Source organism: Entelurus aequoreus, linkage group LG21 (genome assembly GCF_033978785.1).
Source record: "Entelurus aequoreus isolate RoL-2023_Sb linkage group LG21, RoL_Eaeq_v1.1, whole genome shotgun sequence".
NCBI classification, from domain to species: Eukaryota; Metazoa; Chordata; class Actinopteri; order Syngnathiformes; family Syngnathidae; genus Entelurus; species Entelurus aequoreus.
In genome coordinates this window covers 35,530,294-35,551,370 of record NC_084751.1, presented here as the reverse complement: position 1 = coordinate 35,551,370, position 21,077 = coordinate 35,530,294, and the positions used below count along the sequence as shown (strand labels likewise).

General features: G+C 38.5%; 1 protein-coding gene across 4 annotated transcripts in view; it reads left to right on the top strand.

Annotated features, from left to right (window-relative positions):
• The window catches only part of ehmt1b (euchromatic histone-lysine N-methyltransferase 1b), a 71,749-nt gene that overhangs the window by 1,824 nt on the left and 48,848 nt on the right, over positions 1 to 21,077 (top strand). The window lies entirely within an intron of this gene.

The window sequence follows — 21,077 nt, the reverse complement described above, 5'->3', positions numbered from 1 at the left end:
GCCTCTGCATTTTGTTGGTGTGGCACCAAACAGAGATGTTGACATGGGGAGTTTCAAGCACTCTTCATTCTCTAGCGGGTGACGTTTGAAATGATGCTACATATTAGCAGTAATGCTACTTTTTGTAGCAACGCTTTCGCCCCACACTTGACAAATGACGGTTGTCTGTTCGACATATTTCATTGTTACCAGATTCACACCTTCTTTCTCTCGTATTACCACTCGCACCACAGCTAACTTTAGCCATGCTGCTACCTCTCTGCTCAACGAGGGCGTATACGTATGTGACGTAAATAAGAAGGTGCGCTTGTTTATGTCTCTGTGAGTAGGAGAGACTAGAAAGAGTGAGAAAAGCCTGTAGTGTAATGCCTGCAGCTAAAAGCAACTGCGTGAGAACGTACACTCGAATATCACGATATAGTCATTTTCTATATTGCACAGAGACAAACCCGCGATATATCAAGTATATCGATATATCGCCCAGCCCTACTTGCAAGTTCCAAAATGATTGGAAAAAATAATTTTATTTAATCCAGGACAGCTCAAAGGGGAAGGGGTATGCTGCCTCCACCTCAACCCCGCCCACCAACGACGCCCCCCCCCCCCCCCCCCCAATCTCCCGAATTCGGAGGTCTCAAGGTTGGCAAGTATGCCCACCACCTGGGCGACCGCTGCAATGGACGTTGAGTGGATCTAGCATAATAGTATGAGAGTCCAGTCCATAGTGGATCTAACATAATAGTGTGAGAGTCCAGTCCATAGTGGGGCCAGCAGGAGATCATCTTGAGTGGAGACAGGTCAGCGGCGCAGGGACGTCCCCAACTGATGCACAGTTTTTCAACCTTTGCTCAGCCGAGGCACATATTATTTCATTGAAAAAATGCCGAGGCACACCGCCAGCAGAAATAATTGACAAATGAAACTCAGCAGCCGATATTGACAATTAAAAAAGTCGTTCTCGCAATTGTCGGATATGAATTCAAACCATAACCAACCATGCTTCACTATAACTCTTGTCTCAAAGTAGGTTTACAGTCACGACCTGTCACATCACACCGTGACTTATTTTGAGTTTTTTGGCGTTTTCCTGTGTGCAGTGTTTTAGTTCTTGTCTTGCGCTCCTATTTTGGTGGCTTTTCCTCTTTTGTTGGTATTTTCCTGTAGCAGTTTCATGTCTTCCTTGAACGCTATTCCCCGCACCTGCTTTGTTTTCGCAATCAAGAGTATTTATGTTGTGCGGACGCTATCCTTCTTTGTGGGGTCATTGTTGATTGTCATGTACGGATGTACTTTGTGGACGCCGTCTGCTCCGTACGCTGTAAGTCTTTGCTGTCGTCCAGCATTCTGTCTTTTTGTTTACTTTGCAGCCAGTTCAGTTTTAGTTTCGTTTTGCATAGCCTTCCCTAAGCTTCAATGCCTTTTCTTAGGGGCACTCGCCTTTTGTTTCTTTTTGGTTTGAGCGTTAGATACCTTTTTACCTGCACGCTGCCTCCCGCATATCGGGATCACGACAAACCATGTTCCCGACATCTACAAAGCAATTGGCTACCTGCTGCCACCTACTGATATGGAAGAGTATTACTCGGTTACTCTGCCGAGCTGTAGACGGCAAAGGCCCTCAACAACGACACATTATTAGCGAATTATAATTACTGGTTTGCGAAAAATGTTTTTAACCCAATTAGGTGAAATTACATAATCTCCCACGGCACACCAGACTGTATCTCACGGCAGCGCGGCACAGTGGTTCAAAAACACTGCTGTACAGGCAGGGGTCATCGGGGGCTTCATTTGTTGGTCATGGTGTGTTTACATGCATTTAGAAGTATGATATGTTGCATTAATTTGATTTAAAAAACTACAATTTCAAACACATTTATTTACCTTAATCTAGGGGTATTTAATCATAGCTTGTGAGCTACATTCAGCACCCCATTTGATTTTGAGTAGCTCACAAAGAATATCATGCAAAACCAACTTTTCTTACCTTTTGGTACCTGCAGTTGTGTATTTGAGATCTTCATAAGTCTTGAAATGTTTAAATCAAACCGTGGAGGCTTTGCAGAGATATTTATAAAACAACCTTCATACTTCCGCCAAACGAGCCGTTTGGAATTGTGACGTCATCGTTTAGGAAAAACGCCACTGGATTATCCATATAAGGTATAACTGTTCACAGAGTGGTTTGCGCGCGTCCGCCATTGTACTCCGCACTGTAGTCAAAAAGCTCCCTTCTTTTTCGCTATCCTCTTGTTGTGAGGCAAACTGCCTCGTACATTGACACGCATTCTCAGCTGTTGTTCAGTTCAGTTTCAGTTTATTTGGAACATGCTTACGATAGAATGTAATGCATCACACAATTCCAGTTGTTTCATTACAGCACGTCCGAAAAGGAGTGGGAAGAAGCAAAGCTTATTTAATCCTACCCCTTTTCGTACCATAGCTATTGTATACAATTTCCTTGTTCTCTGTAACAGAACAGTGAACAAATAAATACTTAATATACCATAGTAAGCATACAAATATTAAATACATGAATAATCGTTGTCTCAATAAAAAGGAAAAAAAGGTTTCAAGATGTTCATCATAAATCTTGTTCTGTGTACTTTGGGAACACTCGTAGTTTGAACCGTCTCTTAAATTGAATCATATTGGTGCTTTGTTTGATTTCTTTGCTTAATCCGTTCCATAATTTAATTCCACATACTGATATACTAAAGGTTTTAAGTTTTGTACGAGCATACAAATGTTTTAATTAGATTTTCCTCTAAGGTTATATTTCTCCTCTTTTGTTGAGAAGAATTGTTGTACATTCCTTGGTAGCAGGTTATAGTTTGCTTTGTACATCATTTTAGCTGTTTGCAAATGCACCAAATCGTTGAATTTCAATAATTGTGATTTAATAAATAAAGTGTTTGTACGTTCTCTATATCCAACTTTATGTATTATTCTAATTGATCTTTTTTGTAACACAGTGAATAAAGCGCACATTTGTAGTTGTTTCCCCATATTTCTACACAATAACTCAGGTATGGTAACACTAGTAAGCAGTAGTAATCTTGGGGTCTTTAATCCGTAGCTTGTGAGCTACATTTGGCACCCCATTTGATTTTTGAGTAGCTCACCAAGGGGTCAAAGAATATTATGCAAAACCAACTTTTCTTACCTTTTGGTACCTACAGTTGTGTATTTGAGATCTTCATAAGTCCTGAACATTTTAAATCAAACCGTAGAGGCATTGCAGAGATATTTATAAAACAATCTTGTATGGCTGGGCGATATCACAGACAGACAGACAGACAGCAGCTTTATTTTGTCCATTCTTAACATGTACAAGACACATAAGAACTGAAATTACATTTTCGGCACAATCCCGCTAAGAGCAGACGTACGTTACAGGGGGACAAGACGGGACCGCCAACGGATCAGCCACTTAGGGCGCTCCTTAAAAAGGTGGGAAAAAGGTGACATTGGGAAAGGGGAAGAGTAAAAAAAATATCAGTCTGAGGCTCGACCCTCAGGAGTGGTCCAGACTGAGTCCGAGGAAAAAACCTCACATAGCATGGCACACATAAATATGGTACATGTAATCACAACAACTCGCAACAGAGGAGGGGGGAGTTGGGACCCTGCAGGCCGGCTGCCGCTATTAAAGCGCTACTCAGCCCCCACAACCCCGGAGGAATTAAGCAGTGGTGAAGGCGTTGATTTGGGGAGGGGCGTGTGCGTGCATGTATGGCCAATTAACTTGGGTGAACTGCCCTCACCAAGAGGCAAGACAGAAATATGATTATGATTAAGGTATGGACTTAAACTCGATATTCAATATGTACCTCGATATTTTTTCCGGTGAAAGTGTACATATAAAGATATACTGTACGTCTTTGAGCGAAATTCACTGAAATTGAAGTGAATGACAACTGTACTGTAAACAGTCAGCGGCACTTTTATTAACCCACTTAGTCAAGATGGGTATTAACTGGATATGTCCGATAATGGCTTTTTTGCCGATATCCGATATTCCGATATTGTCCTCACTCTTAATGACCGATTCCGATATCAACCGATACCGATATATTCAGTCGTGGAATTAAGACATTAATGCCTAATTTTGTTGTGATGCCCCGTTGCAGGCATTAAACAATGTAACAAGGTTTTCCAAAATAAATCAACTCAAGTTATGGAAAAAAAAGCCAACTTGGCACTGCCATATTTATTATTGAAGTCACAAAGTGCATTATTTTTTTTAACATGGCTCAAAACAGCAGCTTGGAATTTGGGACATGCTCTCCCTGAGAGAGCATGAGGAGGTTGGGGGGGGGGGTGGGCGGGGGGTGTATATTGTAGTGTCCCGGAAGAGTTAGTGCTGCAAGGGGTTCTGGGTATTTGTGCTGTTGTGTTTATGTTGTGTTACGGTGCGGATGTTCTCCCGAAATGTGTTTGTCATTCTTGTTTGGTGTGGGTTCACAGTGTGGCGCATATTTGTAACAGTGTTAAAGTTGTTTGTACCGTCACCCTCAGTGTGACCTGTATGGCTGTTGACCAAGTATGAATTGCATTCACTTGTGTGTGTGAAAAGCCGTAGATATTAAGTGATTGGGCCGACACGCAAAGGCAATACCTTTAAGGTTTATTGGCGCTCTGTACTTCTCCCTACGTCCGTGTACACAGCGGCGTTTTATAAAGTCATACATTTTACTTTTTGAAACCGATACCGATAATTTCCGATATTACATTTCAAAGCATCTCTAGTATTAACAGCACAGTAAAAAGAAACGGTTTAAGTAGCACAGAATTTCATAACATAAATAAAATAGAAAAATATTCTTTTGTATGTAAAATAAATAACATAGCTGTGCAAATTATACATTTTTGGCAACAGTTTCCGTGCGGAATATGCCCGGCTTGGCAACTTGAGAACACTTTTGATTTGGGCTTACATGGTAAACAACTCAAATGAATGTTTTATCCAGACGCATACATTTGTCCAAATGTGGCCAAGTAGATGCTGTGGGTTTCCTGGATGTCGTCTACATCGCTAAAAGAAAAATCTAAAGAAGAGAATCCCTCTGCCATCTTCCATTAGTTTTTAATATATAAATCACTTTTCTCTCCTACGACTCTCTCGTCGTCATTTGGGATGTCTGTTGTGATTTCCCTTCCTTGTGCCATGACCCGCCCTATCTTGCTTCTGATTGGCCTAATCTCAACCAATCGTGACTCATCATAGTAAACAACCAACCAATCATAGATCTTCTTATAGGTGCAAGCACGTCTTGGAAGGAGGAAGGGAAGGGGTTTAGTAGCCCCTGAGAGGGAGCGAGGAGTGGGGGAGAACAAGGAAGACAACAAATAAGCGGTGTTTGGTCATTTTAACGTGAAAAAATTATATCGATGTTACGATATTTTCTTAATTCATATCTTGTTTAAAAATATATCGATATATCTTACAAATTCGATATATCGCCCAGCCCTAAAATCTTGCCTTCCTTCATACTTCCGCCAAACGAGCCGTTTGGATTTTTGCACAACCTGTGACGTCATCAGTTGGGAAAAACGCCACCTGATTATCCATATAAGGTATAACTGTTCACAGAGTGGCTTGCGCGCGTCCGCCATTGTAGTCTGCACTGTAGTCAAAAAGCTCCCTTCTTTTTCGCTATCCTCTTGTTGTGGGGCAATCTTGCTCGTACTTTGGCACTCATCCTAAGCGGTTGGCATTTCTAATACAAAGTAACATATAGTTCTAACTTCGAAAGGGACAAGCGGTAGAAAACGGATGGATGGATGGATAGTGTTGTCCCGGTACCAATATTTTGGTACCGGTACCAAAATGATTTCGATACTTTTCGGTACTTTTCTAAATAAAGGCGACCACAAAAAATTTGCGTTATTGGCTTTATTTTAACATAAAATCTTACAGTACATTAAAAATATGTTTCTTATTGCAAGTTTGTCCTTAAATAAAATAGTGAACATACAAGTAAACTTGTCTTTTATTAGTAAGTAAGCAAACAAAGGCTCCTAATTTAGCTGCTGACGTATGCAGTAACATATTGTGTCATTCTATTATTTTGTCAAAATTATTAAGGACAAGTGGTAGAAAATTAATTATTAATCTATTTGTTCATTTACTGTTAATATCTGCTTACTTTCTCGTTTAACATATTCTATCTACACTTCTGTTAAAATGTAATAATCACGTATTCTTCTGTGGCTTGATGCTTTACATTAGTTTTGGATGATACCACAAATTTAGGTATGAATCCAATACTAAGTAGTTACAGAATCATACATTGGTCATATTCAAAGTCCTAATGTATCCAGGGACATATTTCCTGAGTTTATAAACATAATATGGGGGTGGCAGACCGATACTTTTCAGAGGCGGTATAGTACCGAATATGATTTATTAGTATCGCGGCACTATACTAATACCGGAATACCATACAACCCTAGTTCTAACTTGTATCTGTCAGTACACTCGCTATGAAAGCGCTACAAAAACAGCATGTAGAATACACAGTCAAAGTGGAGGCACGGAAATAAGACCCACCCACAAAACTGTGCAAAAAGACGGTCAGAAAGCGGCTTGAAAACGGTCTGTAAAACATAATCTATGCAACATTTTGACCAACAAACCAGCATTACATTTTATGTAGACCACAAGGAAGTGTTTTAAAGTTAAAAAACATCATAATATGACACCATTAAACTCCCTGTACAACTTGTTGGAGCTTTGTCACCAGCATTTAGACTAGATCAGACCAATCTAAGTCTATGAGCATAAACTGATGAAGTCTGCTCGGATAAGAGGTATCTTCACACACACATTTTATTTTCTTAAATTGTAGTGTTAAATCCATTAATATGATATAGTATTGGTTATCATTACGTATATATTTAAGTTAAAAATGTATCTGAAATCAAACAAATACAATTAAAAATGGTCACAGACGGTGTCTGAGCATAACAAGATGTCAACCGTCATTCAAAATATGTTTTAATTTTTCATTGTTGCTTTTTATTACGTCCCATAAACCTGGGGTTCTTCAACTTTTTGACCTCAGGGTTCAACCTTTCCACAACACAGGGGCCCGGGCCCACTCAAATATTAACACTGAATTCGCAATCTTACTCTTAATTTTAATCGTAATCAATAATTTTACCGAACCTACTTACAGCTTAACTACCTTGTCAAATGATATGAAACCATGGGTTGTTGTTGTCTATACTGCTGACAACAAGGTTTCTGTTGCTAGTTACTAGAACTGCAACTAATGACTGTTTTGATAGTCGACTAGTCATCAACTCTCAAAGACCAGTCGACTAATCGGATTTTGAGAAGAGTATTCAGTGATTCTAATTCAGCCATTGGCTTTTAAATTCAGCTCAATATATTTTTAGACATGTACTAACAATAAAGATGACTATTCAAAAATATTTATTTATGGTCTAACGGTGCTGCTCATTAGGCTGTTACAAAATAATACGTTTATTTAGCTTTTGTTCATTTTAAAAGCAAGGAAAGAACAAATTCTTATAAAAAAACAATGAATACATTTTTTCATGCAAACAAATGGGTCAAAATATCAGCGATAACAACAAAACAACACCAAATCTATCTTCCACAAAAAGAAAAGAGCATTTTGCGTATATGCAAACTATACCAGCATGAATCAGAATATCAGAGACATGGATCGATGACAAGGAACAGATTTTGGATTGGAAGGATATGAACTAAATTACATGAATAGAAACAACAACAATGTCGGTGGAGTTGCAGTATACGTGAACAAGGACTTGCACTACAAGGTGGTAAAAACATGTCATTGATGATATATTAGAATGTATAACTACGGAAATATGTGATGAAAAAAGCAAAAATATATTGATCAGTTGTATATACAGAGTACCTCAGTCAAATATTAAAAGATTTGAGGACTGGATTAAGGAAACATTTACTGACATCAGTCAAAAAGTCATTTTCATATGTGGTGACATCAACATTGACTTTTGAACCCAAATAATCCAATGAGGCATATGCCAATTTCTTTAATACTTTCCTGATGCTAGTCTATGACAAACATTATCCATGGAAACAATTTAGCAGAAAGCAAAAGAACGACCACCAACCATGGATGACAGAGGGATTGAAAAATGCTTGCAACAAAAAAATACATTATATTGAATTTTATATCACAAAAAATATAAAACAAGCTAACTAGCATACTACGAATTCGTAGGAAAGACTATTACAATCATTTATTAGACAACAAAAACAACATGAGAGAAACATGGGGCATACTAAATGGCATAATTAAAAATGGTGGTAAGAACGATTACCCTCAATATTTATCAGATGAAAAAGGAAACAATGACAATATGAACGAACTAGTTGAACAATTTATCAACTACTTCGTAAATACTGTAACAAATCTGGATAAAACAATTTCAGATGTACATGATGGGTCAGTTGAGTACGGTACTCGAATGAAACCATAGACAGGAATCCCAACTTGATGTTCCTCAATAGTGTGACAAAAGAAAAAATAATCAAAATAGTAAATAAATGAAAATCCAAGACTCAAATGACTGTCACTGTTTTAACATTTAAAGGCCTACTGAAATGAGATTTTCTTATTTAAACGGGGATAGCAGATCCATTCTATGTGTCATACTTGATCATTTCGTGATATTGCCATATTTTTGCTGAAAGGATTTAGTAGAGAACATCGACGATAAAGTTCGCAACTTTTGGTCGCTGATAAAAAAAGCCTTGCCTGTACCGGAAGTAGCGTGACGTCACAGGTTGAAAGGCTCCTCACATTTCCCCATTGTTTACAATGCAGCGAGAGCGATTCGGACCGAGAAAGCGACGATTACCCCATTAATTTGAGCGAGGATGAAAGATTCGTGGATGAGGAAAGTGAGAGTGAAGGATTAGAGGGCAGTGGAAGCGATTCAGATAGGGAAGATGCTGTGAGAGGCGGGTGGGACCTGATATTCAGCTGGGAATGACTAAAACAGTAAATGAACACAAGACATATATATACTCTATTAGCCACACCACAACCAGGCTTATATTTAATATGCCACAAATTAATCGCGCATAACAAACACCTCCCCCCTCCTGTCCATATAACCCGCCAATACAACTCAAACACCCGCACAACACACTCAATCCCACAGCCCAAAGTACCGTTCACTTCCGCAAAGTTCATACAGCACATATATTTCCCCAAAGTTACGTACGTGACATGCACATAGCGGCACTCACGGACGGGCAAGCGATCAAATGTTTGGAAGAAAGCTGCGTACTCACGGTAGCGCGTCTGCTATCCAACTCAAAGTCCTCCTGGTTGTGTTGGTGTAGCCAGCTGCTAATACACCGATCCCACCTACAGCTTTCTTCTTTGCTGTCTTCATTGTCCATTAAACAAATTGCAAAAGATTCACCAACACAGATGTCCAGAATACTGTGGAATTTTGCGATGAAAACAGAGCTGTTTGTATTGGGACACAAAGGTGTCCCAATACTTCCGCAAACTCTGTGACGTCACGCGCAAACGTCATCATACCGAGACGTTTTCAGCCGGATATTTCCCGGGAAATTTAAAATAGCACTTTATAAATTAACCCGGCCGTATTGGCATGTGTTGCAATGTTAAGATTTCATCACTGATATATAAACTGTCAGATTGCGTGGTCGGTAGTAGTGGGTTTCAGTAGGCCTTTAATGCCAGATATACAGCAGGTGCGATTGCTAAAGACTGCAAGTGAAGTTCAGCTTCCCCCAAAATATAAAAAAAGTGGTAAAATATGTTCTTTGGTGTTTGCAATTCATTGACTAAATGTGTTAGGATGCTTGTAACTTTTGTTAAAGGTGCAATATGTAGTAATGTGGCCAGAAATGGTACTGCAATCACGGTAAAAATTCTGTAGTCCCTTTCCACTCTTCATAACTGAGGTTGCCAGATACGCAGTCGAATCCGAATCCTATTCCAAGGAACTTCAAATGGCAATCGACGAGCTGTAGGTTTCTCTTGTTTATGCTTCTTGGAAGATGGTTTACTAAGTAATTATGCCACATTTTACTAATGTCGATTATCAAAATGTATTTGCAAAGTTACACAGAAATATTTCCGTCGGGAGTCGGGACAGATTGTTGGCATTACCCTGTTAAAATGTCTAGGTTGACCGCACGGACCACCATTGAAATAATTATATATAATAATATATTATATATTGCATAGGTCTACTTTGATGGCAAGCCATGGCCAACAGTAAAATTACCGCCACATTTCGTTCAACATAACTCCATATTGCATCCAACCTGACGCACTGCATTCTCTTCCATGGACGCACATCACCATCTTTCAGTCTAGAGTGCGATTCTATGAGCCAACCCCCGTTACGCAAAAACCACGTTACGCATAAATCATATAGCCTACTACCATGTCAATACACAAAGTAGAACATCATTACGTGTAATGCATTATATTGTGCCAAGGAAATACCACCCCATATGTGCCTGATGCACATACAGTACCAGATGCCGCAATTAGCCGCGCTAATGTTGGAACCCATTTCCTCAGCGTATCAGCATATTGAGAACGAAATAGGCACTGACACTACACACATAGCTTTTATTTGTCGAAAATATATTTTGCCCTGTCAGTTGGATGATACATCGACATACAGGCTAATGGGCACATATTTTCCCCGTTAGCCTGTATGCCGGGCTAGCATGCTTAGCATTACAGTAGGAGCTGAGTACCCTCACACTAAGCATTTGTTGCACGAACATACTAGCTTTGTTAGAAAATATCATAGACTGTATTGGACAATATAGTTTACATTAGGGGTGTGGGAAAAAATTGATTCGAATTCGAATCGCGATTCTCACTTTTTGCAATTCAGAATCGATTCTCATTTTTTAAAAATAGATTTTTTTTAATTGATTTATTGATTTAAATTTTATTTTTATTTTTATTTTATTTTTTAAATTAATCAATCCAACAAAACAATACACAGCAATACCGTAACAATGCAATCCGATTCCAAAACCAAACCCGACCCAGCAACACTCAGAACAGCAATAAACAGAGCAATTGAGAGGAGCCACAAACACGACAAGGAACAAACCAAAAGTAGTGAAACAAAAATGAATATTATCAACAACAGTATCAATATTAGTTACAATTTCAACATAGCAGTGATTAAAAATCCCTCATTGACATTATCATTAGACATTTATAAAAAATTTAAAAAAAGAACAATAGTGGCTTACACTTGCATCACATCTCATAAGCTTGACAACACACTGTGTCCAATATTTTCACAAAGATAAAATAAGTCATATTTTTGGTTCATTTAATAGTTAAAACAAATTGCAATCAGTTGATAAAACATTGTCCTTTACAATTATAAAAGCTTTTTACAAAAATCTACTACTCTGCTTGCATGTCAGCAGACTGGGGTAGATCCTGCTGAAATGTATTGAATGAATAAAGAATTGTTTTGAATCGGGAAAAAAAATAGTTTTTGAATCGAGAATCGTGTTGAATTGAAAAAAAAAAAAAGATTTTGAATCGAATCGTGACCCCAAGAATCGATATTGAATCGAATCGTGGGACACCCAAAGATTCACAGCCCTAGTTTACATACAAAATGTCCATTTCCATTTATAACAAGTACTAAGAAAACGTAAATGCCTTACTTACCTATCAAGGAGGAAATTAGCAAGTTTGGCGTCGGATGAAAAAATCTTCTCCGCCTTCAATAGTTTCCATCTTCAATGGCATCCCCGATACAAATCCTCGTTTTGTTCCTGGCTTTGTCATGAATAAGTTGAGAATAATAACGACGCCTTTTAGATTTACCGTATTTTTCGGACTATAAGTCGCAGTTTTTTTTATAGTTTGGCCGGGGGTGCGACTTATACTCTGGAGCGACTTATGTGTGAAATTATTAACACATTACCGTAAAATATCAAATAATATTATTTAGCTCATTCACGTAAGAGACTAGACGTATAAGATTTCATGGGATTTAGCGATTAGGAGTGACAGACTGTTTGGTAAACGTATAGCATGTTCTATATGTTATAGTTATTTGAATGACTCTTACCATAATATGTTACGTTAACATACCAGGCACGTTCTCAGCGTCATATAACGTACACTTATTCAGCCTGTTGTTCACTATTCTTTATTTATTTTAAATTGCCTTTCAAATGTCTATTCTTGGTGTTGGGTTTTATCAAATACATTTCCCCAAAAAATGCGACTTATATATGTTTTTTTCGTTCTTTATTATGCATTTTCGGCCGGTGCGACTTATACTCCGGTGCGACTTATACTCCGAAAAATACGGTACTCAAATCTGACAGTAGCTCGACGAAGTGGGTGGTGCTTACCTGGCAACCTGGATGTGACACAGTCACAGACTTTCTAATTGGTCAAACGGTGTAGAGCGGAGCATCGAAATGAAAACAATTACAATATTTCGGGGCTGTAAATCTAATTTTGAAATGAGCATATTCCGGCAAAACTACCGTTATCGGATATAAAGGTATTCGCAAAGAACATGATTTATTATTGCCTTTTGACATATCAGGGCATGTATACCCTACATATATATAGGGTATATATGATGATGTCATCATGCCGGCACAGAAGCAAGTACACCCCCATGTAATGTACCCTATATACTGTATATGTAACAACCACAGACACTTCAATAAAATCCCCTGAAGAGCAGGGAAACCTGCGAAACAGGCTTGTAGGGATGAAACAGCCTCTGTATTTTTTCCTGACCTAACGTATACCGCTCTACCCCGGTATTGAGCACCGTGTAACGGATAAACTACAGAAACCTCGATTAAATACAAATACATGTAAAAATGTGCATAATGGAACATGATGGGCATAAGATGTAACAGCACTTTTTGTCCTCGTATACAACAAGAGTGTCGATATATGAGAGATCTCGTCTTACACATGCCGGGGACGGCGTGGCGCAGTTGGGAGAGTGGCCGTGCCAGCAACCTGAGAGTTCCTGGTTTAATCCCCACCTTGTACCAATTTAGTCACGTCCGTTGTGTCCTTGAGCAAGACACTTCACCCTTGCTCCTGATGGGTCGGGGTTAGGGCCTTGCATGGCAGCTCCCGCCATCAGTGTGTGAATGTGTGTGTGAATGGGTGAATGTGGAAATAGTGTCAAAGCGCTTTGAGTACCTTGAAGGTAGAAAAGCGCTATACAAGTATTTACCATTTACATGTCAGAGAACACCTCTCAACTATTTGAAAGTTTGGCAGTGAAATATGACATCGCTGCACTGAGGTCTTTTGCCATTTTTGACAAAGGTGCTTCTGGAAGGCATCAGGTATTGTATGTGTGATAGTGGTAAATGATGTACTGTAACTGTGGCATCCAACTTGCCCGCTACATGCCCACTCTGTAAATAAGAGAAAAGCAAATGTATTATTATCTTTTATTAGATGCTAATTGTTATTATAATCATCTGACTGACACACACAGTGACACACAAACCCTATCGCTACAGTTGTAAAACAAAACCCGTTGCAGTGTTTCTGCTGGGATTTGTTTTTAACGCTAAGTTTTAAAAGTAACAAAGTAGCAGCGGTCATTAACAGCACAAAACACATAAACAGAAGTTCATTTTGCTCTGCTGCAGTGTATCTTGTGTGCACACACTCCTCACGCTCACCGATAGCGCCCAATAACAAGTAGTTTTATGTAACACATAAGTGTAACTATAAGAACGTTTGACAGACCAACGATGACAAGTTCATTTTCCGTCATGCATTCAGCTACAAGTTGACGTATCTTGCTTGGTTCTGGAGTTGGCTCAACATGTTGAAGTGTTGCCTCCCTTTGCGGGGACTTTTTTCCTGCATTTTCTGGTGATGGGCTGGCTGATGTCCCCAATTATTTTTCCCTCAGCATGCTTTACCAATCTAAAATACATCCCGACTTCAGATGTTGTCCGTTTACTAGGAGGGCAACATCTTAAGAGCGATGTCCGTGTGTTGTTTTGCGCCATTGCAAACAACGCTGGTGCTCATGCGCCATCGTCGGAGGCGCGGCTACTGGTGCGTTTTCAGGAAGTGAGCATCCATCCATCCATTTTCTACCGCTTGTCCATTTCGGGGTCGCGGTGGTGCCAGAGCCTATCTCAGCTGCATTCGGGCGGTAGGCGGGGTACACCCTGGACAAGTCGCAACCTCATCACAAGGCTGGGTATTGTGGCCAAACAGCTCAATTTTTGTTTCGTCTGACCACAGAACTTTCATCCAGAAGGTTTTATCTTTGTCCATGTGATGTCAGATGAAACAAAAATATAGCTTGTTGGCCAGAATACCCAACATTATGTTTGGAGGAGAAAAAGTGAGGCCTTTAACCCCAGGACCACCATCCCTACTGTCAAGCATGTTGGTGGTAGTATTATGCTCTGGGCCTGTTTTGCTGCCAATGGAACTGGTGCTTTACAGAGAGTAAGTGGGACAATGAAAAAGGAGGATTACCTCCAAATTCTTCAGGACAACCTAAAATCATCAGCCCGGAGGTTGGGTCTTGGGCGCAGTTGGGTGTTCCAACAGGACATACCCCCAAACACACGTCAAAAGTGGTAAAGGAATGGCTAAATCAGGCTAGAATTAAGGTTTTAGATGGCTTTAAACGTGTGGACAATGCTGAAGAAACAAGTCCATGTCAGAAAACTAACAAATTTAGCTGAACTGCACCAATTTTGTCAAGAGGAGTGGTCAAAAATTCAACCAGAAGCTTGTGGATGGCTACCAAAAGCGCCTTTTTGCAGTGAAATCTGCCAAGGGACATATATCCAAATATTAACATTGCTGTATGTATACTTTTGAGCCAGCAGATTTGGTCACATTTTCAGCAGACCCATAACAAAATTCATAGAATAACAGTTGTAGAAAATATTGGAAAATCAAGACAGCCATGACATTATGCTCTTTACAAGTGTATGTAAACTTTTGACCACGACTGTATATATATGCATGCTTTGGAGTCCAAGGGAGAAAGAAACGAAATAATGCAGAAGTTTGCAGTAGTCACTTTGTCAAAGTTTTGTTTGACATACTATTAACTATTATTATTTCCCATTTAATTATTATCTTGGTATTATTGCTATTTCTTAAAACACGTTTTTGCTCTAAGTGTTTCGTAAACCACCACTTGGCAAGTCTAAATTAAAGGAAGCAATTGTGGGAAAGAACTAAAAGAGTTAAGCTTTTACCAAAGGCAGCAATCATAAATAGACCTGGGCCGATTTTTGATAAGTCACTTAACCGATGATAAATGAATATTAAAGTCCAAGTTTTCCAGCGTCTATAAATCGCCATGTGCATGCTTCAAGAGCATTTTTGTACCATAGTGGAATGAAAAGAAGAATGCAAATTATCTTGTCCTCATTAAGTGTATTTGACTCTTTGCTCGACGCAGGGCCTCTAGCCCGCTGGCATCACACAGTGCTACTAGTTAGCATGTAGCAGCTAACATGGACAAAATGATTACACACAAATGCGACCGCACCAGCGTGGAAATATTTCAGTTTAAACCTTTGGAACAAGATGAGCCGATCAAAACTGAGAAGCCAGTTTGCTCAATTTGCGCTTGGAAGACAACCACCCGACAGTCCACACTCACTTCGCGTTTGTTGAACAAGCCAGGTCAGTGTAAACAAAACAGTGCAAAATAGTCTGCGGTCACAGAAAGTGTGGTTGAATACATTTCTAAAGACATACTGACATTTAATACCGTTATAAAACTAGCATTTTTTAAGAAGTGCACTTTTTTATTTTCCAAAATAAGCATAGAGGAACGTTTTTATGGCATTTGAGATGTTTTTCAAACTTATTAAGGCAAATAGTACGTAAATAATAGATTATATACAGTATAACCATTCATACAATATATTACTTCATCATCATCATCATTTCTTTTTATTCCTTTCATGAAAATGCATATATACAAGCCATATACAGTTGACACTTTCGTTGTTTTTTTGTTTCTTATACATTTCCATGATCAGAAAGGAGCAGATGGAAGAATACTATTCTTATATTTATCTGCCCCCTTTTTAACACAAATTATTTAGATGACTTTATCACTGTTCCCTCCACCAACACCCGAACTCTAAAATACTTAAAATTTTCGTTTAAGCATTTTCAAAAGGACACGTCCAATCAAAATCAAAAATCAGTTTGATATAATTCCAGTTGTCTCTTTTTGTAACTCTTTTTAAATTCAAAGATATTCTTGCAACTTTTTAAGTCTTTGTCTAGAGAATTCCATGCTTTCACACCAGCAACAGACAAGCACATTTGCTTCAAATTTGTTCGCACTCTTGGATGTTTAAAATCATACGGCCTTCTGTGGTTCCCATCTTCAGACGTGAACACAAATAACTTTTGTAAGTCCTTCGGAAGAACTTTATTTCTAGCTTTGAACATCACTAATAGAGTGCAATTCTACATTGTCTCCTAGTTTTAATAATCCTGACCCAATGAAGAGTGGATTTGTGTGGTCTCTATATCCTACTGTACAAATGATACGAATTGCTCTTTTCTGTGAAAGAAATAAAGGCATTTTGTTGCTGTGATATGTATTTCCCCATATTTGTGCATATTACTTAAATTTATTTTCATGTAAAAAAATATATTTTTAAAGTGTGGTGACATGTATCATGCTGTGGCTCTGCGCCATGATCAATTACATGTAAGGGAAACCCTGCTTACTATTTTTTGTTGATTATTGATTATGTATACTAGTGCTATGTCAAATTAAAAGTAGCAACCATGGTAAGAGATGCCAAACTTATAGTAGACTTAATCTTTTTTCCACTAAAACGCTCACTCATCCATTTTACCGTTACAAGATAAGGTTTTTGTGCTGCCCATTAATTTTTTGATTACATGATTTTTATGATCGGGAAAATCCATAATCAAAATCAAAATGTGATTAATTGTCCAGCTCTTTTATATACTAGCTGGTTTCAGAGGCCCCTTTAAAACAATCAAAAATAATGATACAACGATTGAACCAATGCAGTGTTCACTCAGGCTTCACACTGAAACTACTACTGTCTGGGTGGGTCTGGAATGCAGCTGTGGTTTTCTGCGGTTTAGTACAATGCAGTTTTGTACTTTTGTCATTGTTTCATCTCATTGTGGTACAGGCATATTGCTGTTGTCCGTAGCTGTCAAACAGCTGATTGTATACATTGTTAATGTAGAACTGTCTTATTGGGGCCTCTTGCAGTAAATCTGTAGATTAGTCTTCTCATTGCTTAAATCCAGGATTTTTCATGTTCGTTGTGTTCTCGACAGCCAGTGATTGAACATATCAATCTAATTACGTCATATTTGTATTTGGAAATGTTCATTATTTGGAACTTTTAAGTGGTGGAGACTTTATTTAGCTGAAACTGAGTTGTTTGCAGCTTCATTTGAAAGGCCTCTTATCTGCATCAATGAGCTTCTAGACCTCTATGTTCCCCACCTAGTGGAAAACTACTGCAATGGCCGGTAAGCAATCCAGTTGCAAAATGGTGGAGATCCGCAGACAGGCTTCTCTGCCTCCCTTCCCCCTTCCTGCCTCTTGATATAGCAGATGTTCATTTGTTCACCACCAGGGGGAGGGAAGAGCACAACGTATTTTATGACTGGATTCATAGAAATGATCAAATGAGGGATTTTTATTTCTTCCATACACAAAATCTAACCAGGTTCTTTGAGACTATTGACATCCGAAGATTGTCTCAAAGCATTGTTAGCCTTTGCAATGCACTTCAGGTTCTCTGCTGGCTTCCAGGACTGACCTTGTTTCTGCTTGACAAGGTGCTTGTCCGTCCTTGGCTTAGGGACCCACTGAAGTATGCTTCTGTAAATTTGTCTGGAAGACTCATTTTTTGGGAGCACCGTGTCTACCTGAAGTATTTGCAGTCTGAGGCCTTGGAGAGGAAGATGTTACTGAATGAGTCATGAAACACAGTTTTCCTTTGTGACTCTTGCACTTTTGTAGGTTAAGAACCAAAACATTCAGTATTGCTTCAGTTTTGCCGACTACAATTTTCAATTTAAGTGCAATTTTACTAAGGTAACTTAATTTGGATAAGCGGAAGAAGATGGATGGATGGATGGATGGATGGAACTTAATTTGGATCATGTAAATCTACAGGTTCCTTAAAAAAGATGTATACCCAAACAAGGGTATAAAGAGAAAAGCCTTAGAATGTGACATTTAAAAAGCAAGTGTGGAACCCCTAATAGAGGGTGCCCATTGCAAAGCAATGCAGCTCATCTTATTATTCCTCATAATTATTATTTATTTTTTTATCTTATGCGGGTGATTTTTTTAGCAATTTTTAGGGCACAGTTTCGGTCACCGCTTGCAATGGACGCTTCCGATTTTGCCTGCTAAGCCACGGCCCCTTGGTTATTGTTGTAATGTCCCACACAACAGTACAACGACCCCAAACACACGTCAAAAGTGGTTAAAAAAATTGTCTAGAATTAAGATTTTAGAATGGCCTTCCCAAAGTCTTGACTTAAACGTGTGGACAATGCTGAAGAAACAAGTCCATGTCAGAAAACCAACACATTTAGCTAAATTGCACCAATTTTGTCAAGAGGAGTGGTCAAAAATTCAACCAAAAGCTTGTGGATGGCTACCAAAAGCGCCTTATTGCAGTGATACTTGCCAAGGGACATGTAACCAAATATTAACATTGCTGTATGTATACTTTTGACCCAGCAGATTTGGTCACATTTTCAGTAGACCCATAAAAAATTCATAAAAGAACCACACTTCTTTAATGTTTTTTGTGACTAACAAGTATGTGCTCCAATCACTCTATCACAAAAAAATAAGGGTTGTACAAATTATTGGAGACTCAAAACAGCCATGACATTAGGTTCTTTGCAAGTGTATGTAAACTTTTGACCACGACTGTATGTGTACAAGTATATATACATATATGTATAAATATACACAGTGTATATATATATATATATGTATATATACATATATGTATAAATATACACAGTGTATATATGTATATGTATATACTATATATATTTAAATATCTCTGTGTTGCCTACTTATCAACATGCAAAAGGATCCCCCTGCTGACCTCCCTATGGACTGGACTCTCACATTATGACGTTGGGATCAGGGGTGGACTACTCCTTCTATGCATAAGTCGGTGACGTCTCAGCGCCCCGACTTGTCTACTATGCAAGAGGATGGGGGGCTGACCTCCCTATGGACTGGACTTTCACATTTATAACCATATCCACTTGGCATTCATTGCACCGGTCACCCAAGGGTGGGGGTTTCCTCACATCTGCGGCCCCTTCCAAGGTTTCTCATTGTTCCCATTGGTTTGAGTTTTATCTTGCCCGGATGTGTGGGATCAGAGCCCAGGATTGCACGAACAAAAGCACTCGGGTCTGGTAACCTAGTAAAAACTGGAAGTGATTAGTGAGCAATGGGTTGCACACGCTAAACAGCCAATCACGTAACAGTATCAACTATCACGTTGGGTTGCGCCATCTTGCTGTCTGTTCTTTGCATGGAGTGAGAAGAGAAAGTAAAAATATGTGCTGCAGAGAAATTGTCAGAAAGAAAGAATTTGTCGATAAAACAGGAAAGGTTACCTCAACAGTATGGCCGTTTTTTTGTATTTTTTTTTAAAACAAACCGGTACTGTATAAATAAAATAAATAACAAAATATATGAATGAGCAACATTAAATAATAATTTGGTAGAAATGGATGGATGGATATTTAAATAGTAATTACTGCATTACATACATTTATTTCCATACTTAAATAAGATTATCAGACCAAATTAAATGTTACTTAGACCACGTTACTTCCTGGCAGTAAACTTGCAAACAACTGTTCTTCTCAGGTTTTGCTATGTTCACACTTTGCACTATTTTCTTACACTTTATTTAGCATTTCTTACATATTCCTTATTTTTGCACCTTAATTTAAAGAGGTTGTTCGTTTCCTTTCTGCCATGATAGCTGCGGGTATTATAATCAGCGCAAGGTTACATTTGAAATGAAAATGTTAACATTAAATATATTTTTCTTCTAATCAGACTCCGTATTTTCTATAGGTCATAAAAATATCAATAATAATCAATATCGACCAATTTAAAAACAGTTTTCAGCCATATTGCCCAGCCCTAATCATAAAGTTAAATTAGTTTTGAAGGCCAAGCTCAACTCCCAAAGGTCAAATGCCATCTAGAGGTTAGCTACATGTAACAGGCCCATTTTATATCCGCACATTTGTTTTTCTTATACTTTGTTGTTGTGGCTGCAAATCTCGGGTTACCTGGACTAAGCTCACCCAAAGTTTGTGCATTGCTCGAAGACACTAGGCCCGTAAAACTCCGCTGATTGGGGTATGGGAATGGAATTAAAGACCACGTACAAAAAGTACGGTATATAAGGTCAGCTCTCTGTAGGCTTGCTCTGATTTCTTCCAGTTTGACACGCTGATGCATGAAGAGAGGTGTTAGGGAGCAGAGTTCAAAGAAGGAAGATGGAGATTTCTGACCTAATTTACAACTTGGTTAAGGCTAAACTCCCATAGTTAGTGTCTCCAACATAACATATATTTTGAATGTAAGCATTAGTGTCACAGGTAATATATTCTTATGGTATTTATTTACATGTGCTATGGCTACAGCATTTTGACACATGAGCAGTGGACATTTTTTTTACCCTCCAAAAAATTGATGTTTTCATTGCAATTAATTGCATACACAGGGTTTCCCTTAGATTGCCAAGATAACTGTGGCGTTAGGGGCGCGGTAAATATGACATCATCACATTATTTACTATGATGCATATGTTTTCTTCAAAAAGGCCAAAAATATACATACATACAGTATATTTAAAACAAATCTGTTAATATTAATTATAGTATTAAAACATTTTTTGTACATAATACCGTCTATTTTTCTATTGTTGCTGCTTATCGTACAATATACTTTGTTGAACATTT